Source organism: Belonocnema kinseyi, chromosome 2, assembly GCF_010883055.1.
Source record: "Belonocnema kinseyi isolate 2016_QV_RU_SX_M_011 chromosome 2, B_treatae_v1, whole genome shotgun sequence".
NCBI lineage: Eukaryota > Metazoa > Arthropoda > Insecta > Hymenoptera > Cynipidae > Belonocnema > Belonocnema kinseyi.
Window position 1 is genome coordinate 42,270,461 of NC_046658.1, and position 6,236 is coordinate 42,276,696.

Consider the following 6,236-nt stretch of genomic DNA (forward strand, 5'->3'; position numbering starts at 1 on the left):
ATTGGTTATAAAAACACGTAAACTCAGAAGATGTGGACTGTGACTGCACCATATATCTAGCCGGGAGTGGTGCTGACTGAAAACAGATGATTTGGAGCGATTTGCGCGCCATCTGTTGGTTATTGTAAGGACTTATTGAACTACCCTCGTATTATAGAGGGCCCAAGTAAGGTTTAACCTCAGAACCCGGCGGCTTTCCACAGATTTTGATGGAAACTTTTGCATTTTGCTTAAAAATATTAAATATGTCTAGTAAAGTGTTACAAAATAATATTTGTACGCTATTTTGAAAATATATTTTTTTCCAAAATTTCTAAAAATCGATGAAAAATTTGAATAACTTAAATATAAATTCAGTCTTAGAAAAACAAAAACATGGTGTAAAAAACGCAGATCGAAAGAGAGAGTACTACGATAACACGTCCATGTAGAACTAGCGTTATCTGTCGCTTCGCGCTCGATCATGCATTCACCTTGCGCTACGCGCTCGGTCTTTCTATTTCCTCCACAATTATCCATAGACCTTTTAAAATTAAGGTCCAAAGCGTCGAATAGAGTTCTTCCGGCTTCAATAGACACATCCTTATCACGTATCTCGTACTTCGCATTCGATTTTGTCCAAAATGTGAGCTTTTCCACATTATATTCAACACTATTATATGAAATGTAGATTATATTTATTTATGTACCCGGCCTAAGAGTGCTTATTGAGATATTGTGAATGATGTGCAAATTTTATTTTTCATGATTACTTTAGTATTTGCTCCTTATTTTGCACTAATTTTTATTCTCAGTTACTCTAAAAAATCTCTCATTTAAATAAATGTATATTATTACAATTCATAATATGTATTGTTATTAGAAAAAATGTATATTACTACGCATCCTATCAAAAAATTATTGATGTCAAATTTGTAGCAACATCTTTTTTCTCTTGACTTTGTTCATCACTTTGAAACGCTCTGTTTCCACATTGGAACAGCTGTCGTCCCAGCAGTATTGGTACAGTAACGCTCCCTTTAGGCCAGTGGTCGGCACGCTCTTGCCCTGGGCAGGGTAGCCTATCCTGGCTGCCCTGTGACCTACTCTCAGGGCAGTACCTGCGAGCTTGGCCATACCACCCCTTTCCTCAGGGGTCCTTTGTTAGAAAATGGGACAAAAATGTGAGATTAAAAAATTCGTAATTTTGCGATCAGTGACTTGTTTTATCAAAAAAGTATTAGGATAAAGTTGTTGTCTTTTTTAATACTATAAATATCCGTAAATAGAATTTTCAAATTCGGAAAAATGCGGTCTCAAAAATTGTTAAAATCTGCTCACTGTTTGAATTTTATCCATAAAGGCTAGCTGATAAACTTGACCTTTATTTTTAGACACTGAAAGAGTATACCCAAGGCCAATCTAATCTGTTAATTCTTTCGAAAGTTATCGTGTTAATAAACTAAAAATCTACAGACTCATAGACAAACAGACATACGGACAGACATACACATTCGTAAAAACTTTTTTTCCGGATTCAGGGGTCTCAAAACGTGAACATTTAACCAAAACTGGGAGGGGTCATATAAACATCTAATACCCTCTCTGATGAGAATGTAAAAATTAAAAATTAAAATTTAATATGTTAAAAAGATAATCTTTCTGAAAAATTTCTCAAAAAGACGAGAAAGCAAAACAAATATCGCCGTGAAGATCGTTGAAATAATTTATATTTTTTCACAAATGAAATTAGTACTATAAAAAAATACGTGATGTAGTATTCAAAGTTTCAGGGCAAACTTACATTCATTTGTAACATGAAAACTCTCAAGGCATTGGTAAATTTTTGTAGTTAATCCATCCCATTTTAGAGAGAATAGAGAGACAGGGGGAGGGAGAGAGAGAGAGAGAGAAGCTCTCTCAATCTGAATTAGTGAAATTTTACTAATTAATAGTAAAATTTCACCAATTCAATTAGCAAGAAGTCGTTCACTAACGATTAGTAGAAAACTACTAATCTGATTTTACTAATGAAATTAGTAACATCCACTAAGGAATTAGTAAAATTCCACTGACGAATTAGTAAAATTCTACTAAACAATTAGTAAAATTCCACTAAGCAATTAGTAAAATTCTCCTAAGTAATGAGTAGTCCTAGCCGTTGTAGTGTTTACTAATTGAATAGTAAAAAATTTTTGTGGATCTGAACTATGCGAACATCGCCTTGAATAAACTACGAATCTATCGCCTGACCCTTTACGCAGATAATGTAAGGCTGATCAGCACTTCCTAGTTCCTGAATAAAGTTGTGAGTATTCGATCCTTCGGGCAGTACACGAGGATTTGAGTTTCGAATAGTAGTACTCTTTGGTCGATAAACATGGTTAATTCCTTGCCTACTTGTACCATAATTAGTTTCTGCGTCCAACAAATTAACAAATTTTTCATATTGCTGGACGAAGTACCATTATTATGTACTTAGTCAACAGCACCAGAATAAATTCTTTCCTTTATACACTTATTTACCACAATTCAACATTTTGAGACCTTCGGCACAGCTTCACTTCCCTTCTGATACGACGCATAACCCAGTATAATCTCAAATGGCGTGTCATCGCTTGGCGCTATAGACTGGCGTGAAACGGCAAAATGCCATCTAAGGAAATGACTTCTGATTGGTCGAAATCACCACCGTTCACTAATTCGTTAGTCATCGCGCTCGGTTACTATTGAATTAGTAAATCGAAGTGACTAAATAATAGTGAACCGTGTTTACTAATTGATATTAGTAAAATTTTTACTAATTTGATAGTAAAATACTTACTATTTTAAAAGTAAAACCTCAAAATATTACTATTTTGTTAGTAAACCATACATTTACTAATGGAAATAGTGAAATTTTCACTAATTCAGATTCAGAGGGAGCATTAAACCAACACCCTTTTTTCAGAAATAGCTTTTGATATGCCAGTGCAACTGGCAACGTTCGTAGCTTGTGTCGTTTGTCCAGAAACTTAATTTTTTAATTTTTCATGCCTTTTTTATGAATAAAACAAAAACTACGCGTCCTATCAAAAAGTGAATAAAAAGAAATTTGTAGATCTTTTTTAAATGCACAATTTTTGTTAATTGGTTTATTCCCCGCATCTTATATAGTTTGACTGCAAAATGGAATTCTTTATTTTTCATTATTTTTTGGTGTGAACAAAATTTGAATGTTCGAGAAAATTCCAAAAGTTGTTAATGTATAGAGTGTTTAGAGTGCTTCACGGAGAGAAACCTAGTTTGAAACCCTAGGGATCATTGTTAGAAATAGTTGACTCAATCTAAGAAAAGTAAGGCAATTCATTTTTCCCTTGGGCCATCTCAGAAAGATTAATATACAAGTATTAAGAATAGGAATTAAATGATTCAGACTAAAAGCTTGTAACTAAAGTAACGAAAGGTTCAACCGTTGGGGACTGAGTGTAAGAACGCTAGTAGAGTCGGAGGTAGATTACGGGAACGAAAGCAAGATCGAGTTATAAGGAAAGTAAGAAAAATAAACAGAGATTCTGATGTACGTTTCAAAATGTAAAGCAGGCGTTGTAAAATTGTCGTTAGACATTCCATAAATGCAGCTCGAAATAGATAATGTAATATAATGATAAAGTAGCAAAAGAAAATCTGTTACTTATAATAACTGCACTCAATTTATTTTATAAATTACGCAATTGCATGTACGTTCACATATAAACATAATTGAACGCTCATACGCTATGAAAAAATCGCACCCGCCTGGGGATTCGAACCCTACCTAAACAACTTAAAACCTAAGTCTATATCGGACGCTCTAGCTAATTGCGCTAATGTATTGATTAAATTCTGTTGACAGAATCTCAGCCAACATTTTCGTTGATAAGCCAGGGATAACAGAGGAATATATACTTTTTTCGATTTTTTCGTTTAACACATTTTATATGAATAGGTGGATTTAAAAATGTTCCATCAAAATATTTTAATTTAATTAATTTAAATTTTAATAGTGAAATGTTCAATTTAAATATTCATTTAACTTGTGATTTCTGTTCGAATTATAAAGATCGAAAATTTAAGGGATTTATTACTTTTACACTGAAAAAACTAGTTGGTTGGGACAACGAACAAAGTAGTAGGCCCAATTATTTTAGTTTGTAATATATGCCGCTGCTATTAAAGTGGTTGAGGCTAATACTTTTACTCGCAAGATTGGTAGTAGTTGTCCTTACTACTTTATTTGTTCTCGCTACAAATTTCGATGGTAGGTACTACTTTCAGGTAGGCGTGTTCACTACTTTAAATAGTAAGCGTAACTACTTCAATTAGTAAGTCTTACTATTAAATTAGCTATTTTACAAATAAATTAGTTGATCTTACTACTTAAAGTAGTAATCTTTACTATTATATAATCTTATATAATATTACTATTCAATCTTATATTTTCTTACTATTCATATAATTATATTCATCCCACTGGAAAGCTGAATTGTCGCGATAATGTTTTTATAAAAATTAGGGTACCTTTTCACGGAGGCCTGTTTTGAAGTATTCGTTGAATTCATTTGACACATCGAGTTCGCATCTAGGTTATCAATCAATCAAATTTACCATAATCCAACAAAGTAACTAGAAATAAATCCTATGAAAAAAATTCATTCCACGATTATTTCAAAACAGGCCTCACGCGAGATAATTAGAACCGGTTGAGAAAAACTAAAATGTGTTAATATGTTAATAACTTCAATTTTAATTAGTTAAGTCAATTCCCTAATCTAATTTTCAGCAACTGAAAAGAAAGTTGATGAAAAACGGTTAATATCTTCAATGCCAGTTGACAGTTCTTGTAATTTGGCGTGTTCTTAACGATATGTTTAATTATTCGAAATGTTAACCGATTTTCATCAACTTTTTTTTTCATTCTCTTAAAATTAGCTCAGGAAAATGAATGATGCCCGGGGTGGCATCCCCCTGCCGGCGGCAGCCTCATCCGCCGGCGGCACTAGTTTGGGAATCGCTGCCCTATGCGTAGGCCGTTGAGCAGCGATTCCCAAACTTTTTTTGCAGTTTTCAGGGAGGGGCAGGGCCACCACCCTACCATTTTTCCCCTCTAATAGAACCCAAGTGGGATACTTGACTGTCGGTCATACGGGAGGTTGCATGCTTCACGCGAGAGAATTAGAACCGGTTGAGAAAAATTAAAATGTGTTAAAATGTTAATAAATTAAATTTTAATTAATTGAATTAATTTCCTAATGTGACTTTAAGCAAATGAAAAGAAATATGATGAAAATCGGTTAATATCTTCAATGCCAGTTGACAGTTCTTGTAATTTTGCATGTACTTAAAGACTAGTTTGGGAATCGCTGTTCTATACGATACTCGTCAATATCTTCCACGTGTTTACACTTTATACGTAAAGGTTCAGATTAAAATGGCGATCATCGAAAACATGACGCGATATTTCGATGCGAATGTTGACAGCACTGCTCAGATTTTAGTTCTACCATCGAAGTAGTTTTTGTAGCTTATACCAACTCTACTAATAAGGAGCTTCTTGTCGCAACTAACCATTTTTTCAGTGTAGGTGAATTATAAGAAAACTTATTTAAATTAAATTTTCTAGTTTAAAAAAAATGGAATTATTATAGTTCCACTAATCTTATTTAATAAAAATCGGACAGTAAAAACAAAGCAGCCAATACAAATAATTTATTGTAACATTAGAGTTAAAAAAAATTGTTTAGGATACAAAATACTTAAACCTGAAATTAATATTCTAACTTTCAAATTGAATTTAAACGTTGAATCGAAAGCTAGCTGAAATTAAAAGAAAAAAGTCTTAAAAATGAAAATATTTCATTTATAAGAATTTCATAAAATTTTGCTAACAGCTAGTATTTATTTATGCATTTTGATAAAGTAAAAGAATGCACATTATGTGATATAATAAATAGTGCAATAGTATAATAAATATCAAACATAAGTAAGTAAAGTAAACGATGTTCATTAAATTTTTTAAATTTTATTCCCGAGCGAAAGTGTTTCTGAATTGAGCCCAAAAAAGTATGATTAAACAAAATTATCCAGGTCCGAGATATAAAACGTAGAAGTCTACAATCACAAAGAGACAGAAACCTAAAATTGCAACAGACACGGTTGATCATCGCGATTTAGAGTGCAATTTTCAGTTTTAAAAAACGCAACTTACTCCTTAGATATTAAGTTGCTTAATTAGGAAA